Source organism: Acipenser ruthenus, chromosome 54 (assembly GCF_902713425.1).
Source record: "Acipenser ruthenus chromosome 54, fAciRut3.2 maternal haplotype, whole genome shotgun sequence".
Taxonomy (NCBI): domain Eukaryota; kingdom Metazoa; phylum Chordata; class Actinopteri; order Acipenseriformes; family Acipenseridae; genus Acipenser; species Acipenser ruthenus.
The window spans coordinates 6401983-6417659 of NC_081242.1; positions in this window are offsets into that span (position 1 = coordinate 6401983).

Below are 15677 nucleotides of genomic sequence, written 5' to 3' on the forward strand. Positions count from 1 at the left end.
CTTTTTTATGTTTTTCTTTCAAAAGTGGAGTCCTCCTGGGTCTTCTTCCATGGAGCCCACTTTCGCTCAAAAAGCGACGGATGGTGCGATCAGAAACTGACGTACCTTCACCTTGGAGTTCAGCTTGTATCTCTTTGGCAGTTATCCTTGGTTCTTTTTCTACCATTCGCACTATCCTTCTGTTCACTCTGGGGTTGATTTTCCTCTTGCGGTCGCGCCCAGGGAGGTTGGCTACAGTTCCATGGACCTTAAACTTCTTAATAATATTTGCAACTGTTGTCACAGGAACATCAAGCTGCTTGGAGATGGTCTTGTAGCCTTTACCTTTACCATGCTTGTCTATTATTTTCTTTCTGATCTCCTCAGACAACTCTCTCCTTTGCTTTCTCTGGTCCATGTTCAGTGTGGTGCACACAATGATACCAAACAGCACAGTGACTACTTTTCTCCATTTAAATAGGCTGAATGACTGATTACAAGATTGGAGACATGTGTGATACTAATTAAATAAACTAATTAGTTTGAAATATCACTATAATCCAGTTATTTATTATATTTTCTAAGGGGTACCAACAAATGTGTCCAGGCCATTTTAGAATATCTTTGTAGAATAAGCAATAATTCATCTCTTTTCACAGCTTCTTTGCTTTATTCTATGACATATACCAAAGGCATGCAAGTATACATGATAAAATAGCTTTTAATTTCATCACTTTTCAGGAGGAATGAAGCATTATTTCAATGAGCTGTAAGGGTACCAACAAATTTGAGCATGTCTGTATATATATATATATATATATATATTGAATTTCCACAGGGAACTACATATTACACGGCAGTGGGTACATTTTGTGAAAATTGCGGCAATCCAATTCTTATCTATGGTAACAACAAGGTGTCCAAGATCAGGGTCTATTCAAGTTACAGTGTAAAATGTGATAGAATTGCAGGATAGGTGAGCTTTAAATAAACATCACCACTCACCACAGAGAACAGCTTCATTGCCAGACACATATTCAAAATGTGAAGAAAACAAATGGGTGTCACTCAAAGAATAGGAGCAACAAAACAATAACTGCTATGGTTCAAACTTCATGTCTAGGAAGCTTCTGACTTGACATTGCCTTGAATAGGCGTTGTGCTTGAATTAGACCACATCAACACGTTATGTATTTAAACAGCACACTGGGTGGGAAAACAGGTCTACCGGCTTTGCAAAGTCAAGTTTCCTGGCTCAGTTCCAAGTCACGCTACTCAGACCCATCCACATTAAATTATTCTTGTGTAATAAGCAGTTACAGTATGCAATTATATATGTTTTTAATTGCCTCAGATGACAGGAAAATATGCATTTAATAATAGTAACAGCAACAGCAACCCACAAACACATAGCGTACATACAGAAATCTGTACATCACCTGTCTGTAGCTAACAACATACTTCCTCATCAGAAGCAAGGGCTGCAAACAGATCTTTAACCTGGTGCAGTACCAGAGATCATTTTTAAAAATGAAAATACAGAAGCACTTTACATTAAAGGACTCATTTACTAAGTGGTGTGTGACAGAAATAGAAATGAGTGGCGCATCCAGTAAAAGCACTCGCTAGAGTGTAGGATGCGCTCTATAGCCTGGACGTCGCGAGTTCGAGTCCAGGCTATACCACAGCCGACCGTGGACGGGACCTTCCAGGGGGCGGCGCTCAATTGGCCGAGCACGCCCGGGGAGGGAGGGTTAGGTCGGCCAGAGTGTCCTCGGCTCACCGCGCACCAGCGACCCCTGTAGTCTGGCCGGGCGCCTGCGGGATTGCCTGTAAGCCCCCCAAGAGATGCGTTGTCCTCCGACGCTGTAGCTCTGAGGCGGCTTCACGGTGAGTTTGCAGTGTGTAAAGAAGCGGGCGGCTGACGGTACACGCTTCGGAGGACAGCGTGTGTTCATCTTCGCCCCTCCCAAGTCAGCGCAGGGGTGGTAGCGGTGAGCTGAGCCTAAAAAAATAATTGGGCATTTCAAATTAGGGAGAAAATAATAAATACTAATTGGCAACGACTAAATTAATAAAAAAAAAATAATCTCCTTCCCGACCTGTGAGGGCACTAAGCAGCTAAAGTAGTGTTATTTGGATGGGGTGGCCTGACAGTTCTTTCCCCGGGGCTGGGAAGTCGGTCAGTCTGGAAGAACGCAAGACTCTGTTGCAGGAACGTATTGACCCAGAAGAGAAACGACGTAGCAGCTGCAGAGACAGCTGCACTCGTTTACCAAGGGGTCATGTGTGACAGCATAAAGGGGACTGAGAATCACAATCTACACCTTCGCTTGGTTTTTTAGAAACAAGAAACTGGAAGGACAGGGAGAAGCCTAAAAATCAGAAAAAGGATTTGTGAGTGTTTTGTTTGTTTAGTCGCTGTTAGTAATTGTCTTTTGTTTTTGTAAATCACTAGATGGCTAACACGTCTCCGGAGCTATCGCCTTGGGTCAGCAGTACCCGGAACAACACTCCACCACAGTCACTGTATAATTGTTATCACCCACCACGAGCACTACTGCACGCACCCAGACTGGTGACCGTGTATTGTATTATTGTGGGGCGGATAACGTGTGTTTATTATTTGGACTGCAATCCATTTATTATTGTTTCTTTCGTGCTTTACACATTGGTGTGTATTGACGGAGGTTTATTGTTTGGTCGCCAGACCAGGAGTTAAAAACAAAAGACCCCCTTTTCCAAAACGGATTATAGTTTCCTGCTGTGTGATTATTTCTGCATGGCATCACCTCTGCACCTGTTTCCAATCAGCAGCCACTTTGCCACCTTGATGCATTAAAAAAAAACAAACGATTACAATGCAAACGGTATGCTTCCAATTACATTTTTTCACGATGCTTGAGCACATTTATCCAAACAGAATTCACTTTTTCAAAACAATTAACACGCAGCCTCAAACTGAAACACATTGGCCAAAATGACACATTTCATTTGCAAAATGCACTAAGACTCTCAAAACATTAAATACATGACACAAAATCAACTACCTCCATCAAAACATACAACTTGTTATCTAATGAAAAGTTATAAATGCAATAGAAACACAGTATTTAAGTATACATAAAGCAAATACATTGTAAAGTATTCCAGCTGCATGCAATGCAATGTTTTACTGTAAGAAAAGGCATTACAGTGACAAACCCTTACCTGTACATACTGGAGTCTAGTCTGCTTCATGATGTCACTGTTTCTTTGGAATGGGACCTTGTAAAGTTGTTTCATTCCCACTTTGTGTCTTTTAAGGACCCGATCAATAGTGGCTAAACTCACACTGTTGACATTTCTGAACATGTTGTGATCTTGAATGACTGCTGTCTGGATCTCTCGCAATCTTATGGAATTGTTGGCAACAACCATATCCACTATGGCAGCCTCCTGTGCCGCAGTGAAGACTTTACCTCTGCCACCAGCGTGTGATTGCTTTGAATTCTATAAATACACTAAATATGTACAAACTGTGACATTTTGATGGTCACATGAAGGGCATTGACAGAACAACTGTTTTGCACATATATTGTACTGTATACAGTACAGTAATACTGAAATACAGTGAGGTATAGCATTGTAACTTACCTATTCTCATTCTTGAATATTGTTACTATTGATGTACAGCTGATCTACCCGCTGCCCAGCCTCTCTCATGGAAAGGCCATGATTGACAACATGGTCAATAATTGTGGCATGAATTTCATCTGAAACATTAGCTCTTTGTATTCCCCTTTGAGCTACTCCACCACCACGCATCTGAACCCCTCTTCCTCTATGGGCCCCTCTACCTCTCCTTTGTCCTTGCCCTCACCCTAGGCCTCTTACTTGGTCCATTCTTGAAAACAGCAACTCAGACGTGACCTCTTTTATGCATGAATAAGGACTGATTGCTGATTGAACAATTGTGCAAAGAAGTTTTGCACACATGCAGAAGAGGTTCACATTCATGGGAGCAATTTGTATCAGCTGTGACCAAATGTTTTAATTTTGTTTGACATGATTTACTCAACTGAGTTTTGCATCTTTTGTAGAGAGCTGTGTTTACTGTTTTGCAAAAATGTGCTTAGCATTTGCACTGTGTGTGAAAGCAATGAGAAATGACACACTGTTTTGCAAAAAAGAATGCTGTTGTGCTCATTAGGTTATGATGAAGATCAAGTGGACCCCAGTTTCATTAAAAGTGTCTTAGCAATAGAGAAAAACTGTAATTAAAGACATTGGAATTTCAAGGCACTCCTAGGTGGAGACATTAAAAGCATTCCACATAAGGTATTATTTTTTTTTTTTAACAGATGCCTTCATCCAAGGTGACTTACAGAGACTGTTGCATCAGCTGCAAAGTCACTTACAACAACGTCTCGCCCGAAAGACAGAGCACAAGGAGGTTAAGTGACTTGCTCAGGGTCACACAGTGAGCCGTGATTGGAACCGGAGACCTCCTGGCTACAAGTCCTTTGCTTTAACCATTGGAGCACACTGCCTCCTGAAGGTGCGTTGTAGTGAGCGCTCCAGATGAGCTGTGTACTGGGTATTTTACACGTGATAATTAAACTGTGCATGTAAATACACAGAGCAATGCTGCTGCGCCGCTGCAGTTTGCATGTTATCAAGCTTCTTGTACTTCATTGTTCCCCAGCATCTCAATGGTCAATTGTGAATACACTGCATGCGGTAGATAGAGAAATAATGGGACAACTTGTAGCTTGCTTGGGAATTGTCAGAAACATCGTCATAGGAACATAAGAAGAACATAAGAAAGGTTACAAACGAGAGGAGGCCACTTGGCCTATGTTGCTCGTTTGGTCGTTAGTAGCTTATTGATCCCAGAATCTCATCAAGCAGCTTCTTGAAGGATCCCAGGGTGTCAGCTTCAACAACATTACTGGGGAGTTGATTCCACACTCCCATGGTTCTCTGTGTAAAAATGTGCATCCTGTTTTCTGTTCTGAATGCCCCTTTATCTAATCTCCACTTGTGAGCCCTGGTCCTTGTTTCTTTTTTCATGTTGAAAAAGTCCCCTGGGTCGACATTCTCAATACCTTTTAGGATTTTGAATGTTTGAATCAGATCGCCACGTAGTCTTTTTTGTTCAAGACTGAATAGATTCAATTATTTTAGCTTGTCTGCATATGACATGCCTTTTAAAGTCGGTATAATTCTGGTTGCTCTTCTTTGCAGTCTTTCTAGAGCAGCAATATCCTTTTTGTAGCGAGGTGACCAGAACTGAACACAATATTGTAGATTAGGTCTTACTAATGCATTGTAAAGTTTTAAAATTACTTCCCTTGATTTAAATTCAACACTTTTTACAATATATCTGAGCATTTTGTTGGCCTTTTTTTATAACTTCCCAACATTGTCTAGATGCAGACATTTCTAAGTCAACATAAACACCTATCATAGATTCCTTCTTCAATTTTAGTATCTCCCATATGTTATTTATAATTAGAGCTTCTGTTTTTTGGGTTTTATTAATTGTATTTTTCAGTGTTTATTTTTAGCTATTTTCGAGTTTTATGTATATCTTTTTTTGGGGGGCTTTCATTTTTGATATAGTGTAAGCAATTAGTGTTTTCGGTTACTTTCCAAAATGCTTGAGCGTTTTTCTTTTTTGTGTGTCAAAATATGTATAGTAACTGGACAGTACTTGCACACTTAAGTTGTACCCTCTTTCCTTTGCTGTCTTCCACAGCGAAATCCCTCTGGTCACAGGCACATTCTTCTGGGGTTTTTGTGAGAGGCATTTTTGTACATTTTACAACAATTCTGTTTTAAATGCTCTGCATCCCAACTGTAATACAGCTTTAAACCCCTCTAACAAGCCTCCATCCTTATTGTAATCTAGTTTTAAATCTTGCAAATGGAGTCTCCAATAGAAATGTAGGAATGTGCTGTCACTCAGTAGCTGGGGCGGGTTTAAAGTATTCAGAACGAATCAGTGATGGATGCAAGTCAGGAAGGAGGGACATTGCCTAGCAGCACTGGGAAATGTATTTATTATTATTTTTGTAGTAGGTTTTCTTTTTAATGGGAAAAGGGCAAAGTAAGTGTGAATAGATGAACCATTTCCACAGTTTTTTTGGTGTTTTCTGGTGTTTATTGGCTATCCACTGGTTTAATTTTTGTTTGTATCGGGGGTCTTTTATCGGGTTTTATCAGTAGCCCTATTTATAATGCACATTTTTATTGCCTGCTTGCAGTACCTTATACTTTTCTCTGTTTGACATGTGTCTGCCCAGTTCTGAATGCTGTCTATATCATTTTGAATGACCTTTGCTGCTGCATCAGTGTTTGCCACTCCTCCTATTTTTGTGTCATTTGCAAAATTAACAAGTTTGCTTGCTATACTAGAATTTAGGACCTAATACTGATCCCTGTGGTACTCCACTGGTTACCGCGCTCCATTTTGTGGTTTCTCCTCTGATCAGTACTTTCTGTTTTCTACATGTTAACCATTCCCTAATCCATGTGCATGCATTTCCTTGAATCCCTACTGCGTTCAGTTTGAGAATTAATCTTGTATGCAGGACTTTGTCAAAAGATTTCTGGAAATATAAATACAACGTCATATGCTTTGCAATTATCCATTGTCGATGACCAATAGTGGTTTTCAATAGAAAAGAAAAACGTAATCTATCCACTCGCTTGCACAACAGACTGAGAAATGAAGATTTGCAGAAAGCAACTGTAAAACTCTAACAGTCCAGTACTAGTGGGAGGAGAGTCAGTGAACACAGTAGCATACAACATCGAGAGTAGCAACTTCCCAGACTGTAATATTATTAAGATTATTAAGACAGGACTAAATATCTTATGAAAAAGACATTGCTGGATTTTGTCAGGTGGAAAATAAGGAAAGTCATACGTACAGTATTTCCTGAAAGTACTCATGACTTCAAGGCAATGTTGCATTTTACTCACCCAAAATACTTAGTGTCAAAATTGGAGAGTACATTAATCAATGACCCCAAACCTTATCTGGAGCACAGCTTGTAGCTAACAAAATGATTTCATGCAAAACCATCAGAGACTGTTTCTCCTCACTACTGGTCAGGTGCCTGGTGAGCTCAGAGCGGACACCTGCAGGGTTGGCCTTGATCCTCCAGGGGGCGGTAGCTCGCTGACAGCTGGAAGCTGGCTTGGTCATGGGATTGGAGGATGCCCACTAAACCTTCTAACAAGGGACGAGTCTAGACGGGCCAAATTACCTTTTCTCTTTCTTAAACTTTTCTTATGTTCTCACAAAAATACATTATTTTTTAATCATTTAACGTTTTGTGTCCATCCCAAAATAAAACCTTTTAGTTGTGTCATGAATATATATATATATATATATATATATATATATATATATATATATATATATATATATATACACACGTTCCTTGCAAAAGTATTCAGACCCCTGACCAATTCTCTCATATTACATATTATTTTTTAATCATTTAACCTTTTATATATATATATATATATATATAGGCGCTGGGTTTATATAATTTTTGGTGGTGCCCAGTCAGAGTCCAGCCCCCTATACTTGCAGTCTGATAAAAAAAAAAGAAAATTATATGGATAGATTGGAAACAGTAAAATGTTTAACAGTTTCTCTATATTGCATAAAACCACTACCGTAAGAAAAACATATTGTGGTTGTACTTAATTATCTATTTTATTATATATTATTGCTTTCGTATGCCATACACTCTCTCCCTCTTCCTCCGCTAAGAACCTCTGAGTCACCCTGGACCCCTGCCTCTCTTATTCCCAGCACATCTCCACTCTGGCACGCACTTGCCGATTCTTCCTGAGCAACATCCGAAGAATCCGACCCTTCCTCACCAACTACGTCACCCAGATCCTGGTCCAGGCCTTGGTACTCTCCCGCCTAGACTACTGCAACTCCCTCCTGGCTGGCCTCCCTGCGTCTGCCACCCGTCCGCTCCAGCTCATCCAGAACTCCGCTGCCCGCCTGGTGTTCTCTCTCTCGCTTCTCCCACGCAACTTCACTACTCCGCTCACTCCACTGGCTCCCGATCACCGCTCGCATCCAGTTCAAGACTCTTGTACTAGCCTACAGATGCCTTGACCAGACTGCACTCAGCTACCTCCAGACCCTCATCTCTCCCTACACCCCCACTCGACCTCTCCGCTCCGCCTGCACTAGAAGACTGGCTCTACCTCCTCTACACTCCCCTACCTCCAGAGCCCGCTCCTTCTCCACCCTCGCTCCGCAGTGGTGGAATGACTTTGCCACAGATGTCAGGACTGCCCAGTCCCTGACCACATTCTGGCGCATCCTTAAGACTCACCTCTTCAGACAGCACCTGTAGAAACTCCTCTTTTTCCCCCTGGGACACTTATCACCCTTCCTTAAATGTGCTTTACTTGCTCTTATCTGCCCCCTATTTTACTGCATTTAATCCTGAACTTCAGAGTACTGTAATCTGCCAAGTGTTTAATCTGTAGTATTTTGTATTTAATCATATCCTGATGTAACTATCACTGACACTGTTATCTGCTGTATTATTGAATTGTATTTTGTCACACTTGTACTTGCTTGAACCAAAGTCATTGTATTTAACTTGCTCTTAATTGTATTATTACTTGTACTGTGATACTTGAAATGTATTTGCTTACGATTGTAAGTCGCCCTGGATAAGGGTGTCTTCTAAGAAATAAATAATAATAATAATAATAATAATAATAATAATACCGAGTTGGAGTACATTGTCCTATACAATGGTATAATATTAGAGGATAAACGACAAAGCTCAGCTGAATACAGTAACAACCAAGTGCTGATGGATCCATAACCCACAAAAGCAAATACTTCCTAAAATTATATTTAAAAAAGTAGCTCCTACTTTTGCGATGTTCTAATTGTTTCCAAGTAAACTGATAATGTTCTCTGTGTTGCTGCTCTGAACACACAAACACTGTGTTTAACTTGAAATAATTAAACCAACTGTGCTCTAAATTACTTACTTAGACTAATAATTGGTAATAATTATTAGGAAGATAGGACGCCTAAAAAGTTCCACAACCAGTTTTTGCACATCAACCTGCAAATTTACAGATTCCTTCAAACAAGAACAGGTTTTCAGCCCAGAGTGTGTGTATAAAAGCAGCTGTTCTCTCTCTCCACCCATTTCACCTGGATATGTCTCTGTAGAACACCATGAAGGTCGTGTTGGGCATCCTGGTTCTTCTCCACTGCGCAGCACAGGGTAACACATACATTATATTCTTCCATTGTATTTGAATTGACCTCAATCAATGGGTTTTTAGAGTACGCACTTGGAAGAAAGTAAAGATAGGTGGAGACTTTCTTTATGTATTTGATTTTAGTTCAGATACAATGCCATTTGAATGTATCGTTTTCGCAATTGATATTTCTTAATGCATCCAGATAAAGTCTAATCAGAGTCTTAATACTAGCAACTTCAAAATCTATTTAAAAAAACACTTAGAAATAAAGGAAAGCTTGTCAGTTCAATTACAAACATGTCAACTAGAAAAGTCTTTTTATCGTCTTCAAGTGAAGTCGTTGATATTTTTTACTTCAAAGTCTAAGCTACTCCATCCTTCTGAAAAGGTAAGATCAACCTTTCATATATTGTATTGTATTACATTGTTATATGCTGCTGCTTCTTGTAATTGATCTTCCTTAACCTATCCAGATAATGGTCAAATTGTCTAAACAGCACCCAATCTTAACACTGCCAACCTTACATGTAACCTGCTGGTTTATTTTTTGCTAGCCTTGTTTAATTCTTGAAAACCTTACTAAAGGTAGAGGTCTATGATTGAGACATGTTTTGTTTTAGGGAGGCGGGATTAAGATCCACCTCTCTTTTGACCCCAATAGGTTTTGGAATATGCAAAGTGTACAGCATATTTGTTTTGCTACATTAAATCTATTTTAGATCACAGTTATGATACAGTATAGCAATTGATGTCTTTATATTATAAAGTGACAAGTGGAAGATGGAATTGTAGTGCTATGCTCCAGTTTAGAAAATAAAAACGAATCAGTCACTCTAACGTCAATAATATTGGTATATGTAGATCATTATAAAAAACAAAAATAAAATGAAACTTTTTTAGATGTACTGTTAATGTACAAAAGCCATTTGTTGGCACAATTTCCTCAGGAACATGACATTTAGAGTTGAGTAAAGCGCTTAACCCTGTTTGGAAGGTTACAGTACTATTACTAGCCTTCCAGTTTCCTGTGCATTTAGCGTTGGAATCTGTGAGTGTCTTAAAGCTGTTTTGACGTTCCTGATACACTATTGCCTGACCCTCAAGCAGTTCTTTGGTCAAACCCAGTTATTGGCGACTAAATTAAGACTCTGATGAACATATTGAGCAAGATCAAGTATTCCGACCCTTATAAAAGTTACCCATCGTAGAAGCACAGCAAAGCGTAGTGAAAGAATGGTAAAGCACAGGTATGCATTGCAAAGCCAAGCGAAGTATGGTAAAGCATATTAAAAAGGCATGGTAAATGTATTGTATAACTATAGGAAAACTGCTAAATTACTGTAGAAACTGAACATAGTCAACGTTTATAAGGATAGGGGAGACCGGGGCTGGTTGTCACACTTTTCACTCTTTATTATTTTCTTCGATCTGGTGACATTCTGTGAGCTTCCTCGTTATATTGAAGAATAACTCTTCACGTACAAATTTATGTTTTTTATTTCAGCCTAACTTTATTCCAAATATGATATTTATATGGTTGAAAATGCGCTGGTCACCTGTGACAACCTGCCCCATACTGGGTTTGGTTGTCACACAATAGTAGACAATAATGCAACATTTTTTGTTTTTTTTAAATAACATAAAGTTTCTACTGTGTACAATGACAGAAAAAAATTGTATTTTTACTTTTTATGTGAACATAAAAAATATAGAGCTATATATATTTGAAATGTTGACCCATGCTACAAGTCGTCATTTCTCAATCATTTTTTCTGTCATCCCTCGTGTGTTTTTTTTATGTCAGCCATTATTTGTATCAGGTATCATTTGTATATTGTGTCACTCGAATTTCGAGTCATGGCGAACCTCTGTCAATGAAATTCTCTGTCAATCATCAGACAGCATTTTTTCTGCGACTGCCAATCACGTTTCTAAGTTTTCATTGGCTACTGCGAATGTCAATCAACTGAAAAATGTAAATGAAAAATATGAAGACAAAAAAAATAAATAACTTGAAGTAAATGTTAGTATTGCTACGTGAATGAATAAAACGCAAAATAACGCACTTTATTCCTGAAGTGTCATTAGGAGACTCTATTATTAGAAATGTATTTATGTGTGGATACACCCATAAAGAAATTGCAAGACTCACTGAAGCCATTACGAAAAAAGCATACTGTAAGTGTAGTGTGTTCCTGATAACTGACGCTGAGACGTGAGAAATGACCATGTCCTAATATGGACACCGTACACATGTTGGTGTAAAAAAAGTAGAAAGAAAAAAATAGAACACTTCTTCCTGTAGGATTTACACGTGACAACCAACCCCAAAAACTATGTGACAACCTGCCCCAATCCGACTCCACATGACAATTTAATTCTCTCAGTACTACTGGGAGAACCTACTGGTTTTGTTTTTACACCAAAAAATAGCCAGTATCTGGTTCTATTAACATGGCCATCAGTTCAAACAAACTCCAATACTACTAAGAGTTATAACATAAATAACAAGATATACATGTTTTACTTTGGGTATGAACAAAATGAAATATGTGCTAACCTTTATGCTGGATGGAATTGACCTCAAATTACAAGATGGTTGAGTTCCAGACAATAGAACACACATTTCAGTGTTAGTATCACCTGCCTGCACCATCTAGTGAGCACTGAGACAGCAAGCCCTGGTCTCCCCTACTGGTGAAGGTAGAAAATCTTACAATGCCTGTCTGGTAAACTGTTTGTTCCTGCACTAAATCATTTTAGACAGAGACTAGGATAACAAATTAAAATATACGTATCCTTGGAAGTGGACAAGCTAACACCAGCCTTGATTTTATCTCAGAAAGTGACCAGACAGCAGGGTTGGCGATTTTTTATTTATTTTTAAACCACTAGATTGGCTTTTAAATTGGCCATCAGCCTTCATTTTTGATTTACAAGCAGAACGTACAAACGAGATTGCAACAAAGTTAATAAGCGATTACATTTAACTAGCTATATAATAAGACACTGTAAGACGCTATAAGCAATAAGACACAACAGTGTGTTGGTTGTGCTAGAATAAGGAGGCTGTGTGGTCCAGTGGTTAAAGAAAAGGGCTTGTCACCAGGAGGTCCCGGGTTCAAATCCCACCTCAGTCACTGACTCACTGTGTGACCCTGAGCAAGTCACTTAACCTCCTTGTGCTCCGTCTTTCAGGTGAGATGTAGTTGTAAGTGACTCTGCAGCTGATGCATAGTTCAAGCACCCTAGTCTCTGTAAAATCGCTTTGGATAAAGGCGTCTGCTGAATAAACTAATAATAATAACCGCACGCCAAGGGGCATAGTAAGGCAGGAGGCCGTAGTTGCTGGGACTTGTTCTTGCCTGTTGATTGTACTGTAATAATTCAATGGCTTGGAATGCCTACCAGCCAATCAGGACGCAGATATCTCCCAACCCACTTTATAATGAAAAATAAAGTGTTTGATGCCAGACACACTTTATTCTAATCGTTCTGCGTTACTGTATTTACATGAGGCACTTCTGGTTTGAAATGAAAAGACGATGCTGAAGTTGGCTTCTTATTCGCCAGCTTCTTATTCGCATTCCAGCTTCTCATTTGCATCCTGCAAATGTAACACAAATTGAATAAGTAACTGGGGTATTTCAGGGGTTAAATCGCTCTGGGCCACTTATTTTAATGTTGGTTCTCACAGAGAGGGACCCCTCTAAGTCACCCATGGGTACCCCGGCCCAAAAACAGACATTATAAATCATTAATAACTACTTTTCTAATGTGCTTCAATAATCTCAGCTCCATCCACCGATTTGACCTTAATAATCTCATTTATAAATGGTTCTAAAGCTATTTCTTGCTTGAGCTTTCATATTTATGTAGTATCTATTAATCATTAATATATGGATAATAAAGTGTTTATTAGCAGACCTTATTATAAAGTGCTTTTGATTATTATTAGTCATTTAGCAGACACTTTTATCCAAAGCAATTTACAAAGACTAGGGCGTGAACTCTGCATTAACATCTGAACAAAGACCTGTCAGTGACGGAGCAGGGAGTTGAACCAGGAACCTGCTGGTATCAAGACCCTTTCTCTAACCACTGGACCACCAAGCCTCCTTGATGGAACCATCCTGACACACTGAAATAGACTTGCAATTTCAAACAAGAAAAGACAAAAACCTTGAAACACTCGGGTTTCTACCAAAAACAGAAGAAATTAAATACACTTTTGTAAATGAGCTAGAAAATGACAATACAAGAAAAAGAGAAAACTTGCTGACCAAAAACGTACAAAGTCGTACAGTATTGTGCAAATGTATCGGAACACCTCAAGATGTGTCATTTCTATGCTTTATATTCCTACCTGTGTGATTTACATTTTGCACTCAGTAATCAGTGATATACAAACAATTGGCACTTGTGTCAAAATGTTAGACCACTTTGTGCTTTACTCTTAAACAGCCATGTGCTCCTTTTTAGACTAATTTAGACTAATTTGCTTATTTTTACAATTTTCCAAGATTTTCAGATTTCTAAAAGCAACCAGCTGTCCAATGATCTCAAAGATAACACAAGTGTAAAGTATTTTAAAAAAGCTTTGCAAAGGGCTTTGTAATTGATTTATTTATGTATTTCTTGCAAAGGACTACGCATGTTTTTATTTATTTGTAGTAGCTTCAGTACTTTTTTACACCTTGCTTAAAACAACTATCATTTTATGAGTCAAATGGCAATCATTTTAAATGTTGATTAAATGCTGTAAAAAAAAAAAACTGAATGAAGTGGTCTCTAAACCCCTCATAATTTTATTTTGTATCTATTTGGTCAAACTAGCTTGACAAGGTAACTTCCAGCAGAACCCAGCTGTTAATAAATGATCGCTTGGTACAGCCTTCAGTTATAGTAGAAAGCTCACTGTTGAAGTCTCGCGAGCACCTCACGACAGATGCAATGTGATTTTAAAATTGACAATGAGACACTTTTGAAACAACATGACCATACACCCATTGCTGGTACTGGGAATCCAATACTGGTACGTATCCTCGGAAGTGGACAGGGCTAACTTATAAAATAATTTCTGACAACTGCCACCTACTCTGTGTCAAAGGCCTGTGCTACCAGAGCGACTTGTATTAATCAACTGGATGCATTTCTTGTAGGGGTATGCTGCATAGGACCCGGGTGTAATGGTAAGACCCTTTGTGTTAATCTGGTAGTTATTTATTTATATTAAATAATTATGTTATCTAATATGTGTAGGCTGTGTAAGTTGCTTTGGATAAAAGTGTCTGTGTGGAAGGATGGTGGGTAATTCACTGAAACACACGGGAGAGGTTTTATTTGAAAACCCTGCACTGGCGCCCAGTTTTAATATTTTGGATATTTCTTTTAGGCCGCAGAGGGCGCTGTTGACCGTGAGTACCGACAACGGTAAACAGGACCACAGAAATACCAATACTGGTAAACAGTTAAAAGCTGGCACACTCACAGGTGCTCAAAATAATAATGAAAACAAAAGGAGAAATGAAAAAGGAAAATAAAACACAGTAATAAAACTATAAAATAAAGGTGCTGCTTACGCAGTGCCTCCACTGCCGCTAAGCCGGTCAGCTCGGGATCTCCATCCTACGCTGTTATGCACTCTACACTGGGGTGGCCAAGGTTCCCCTATCACTACACACGACCCCTCGGGTACGTAACAATATATTATAATAAATGGTTTATTTATTACTGGCTGTCTTCCTCAGCCGGCTTGCCTGTTTTGGTCACTCGCTCCAACCACTGGCGTTCCTGCCTGGTCTGTGTTTACACTGGCCTTCTCAGCCAGCGTCTCTGTGTATTCCCAATCACGGCCACCCAAATGCACAACCAAGTGCAGTACAATCCCCTAATCCCCCGCCCGCCTCTCAGCCACTCAGAGAGAGGAAAAGCCAGCACACCCTCTTCCCCACCTCTCCATGACTGACAGGCGGATCTACGAGGCTGCTGCCCCATTTCTGCAGTACAACACATGCGCCACAGAGTCAACACAGATCTCTGTTTTAGTAAGGAAGCAAGTACCACTATTTTTAGGATTTATAGTGTTCTGAAATACTGTCTACTTAGGTTTATTTAATGTTTAAACAGGTCCGCGAAATGTCTGCGAAATCTTAATTTTATTAAGAAACATACCCATGAAAAATACATAAATTTACCGTGATTTAAGTAGACCCCTATTTATGAGTCTGATTTCTCAAGTACCGTTACCACAGATAATCCCCAATGAAACGCATGCACTAGAATGTCAGATTAATACATAGTTATTAATAAACGGTACCTTTATTTATTCTCTTACCTGCTGGGGAGCATTTACACTTGCTTCTTAGTAAATGGGATTTGAAGCCATTTGTACTTAAGATATTTATTTGATTGTTTATAAATGTCACACCATTGAGTGTTGT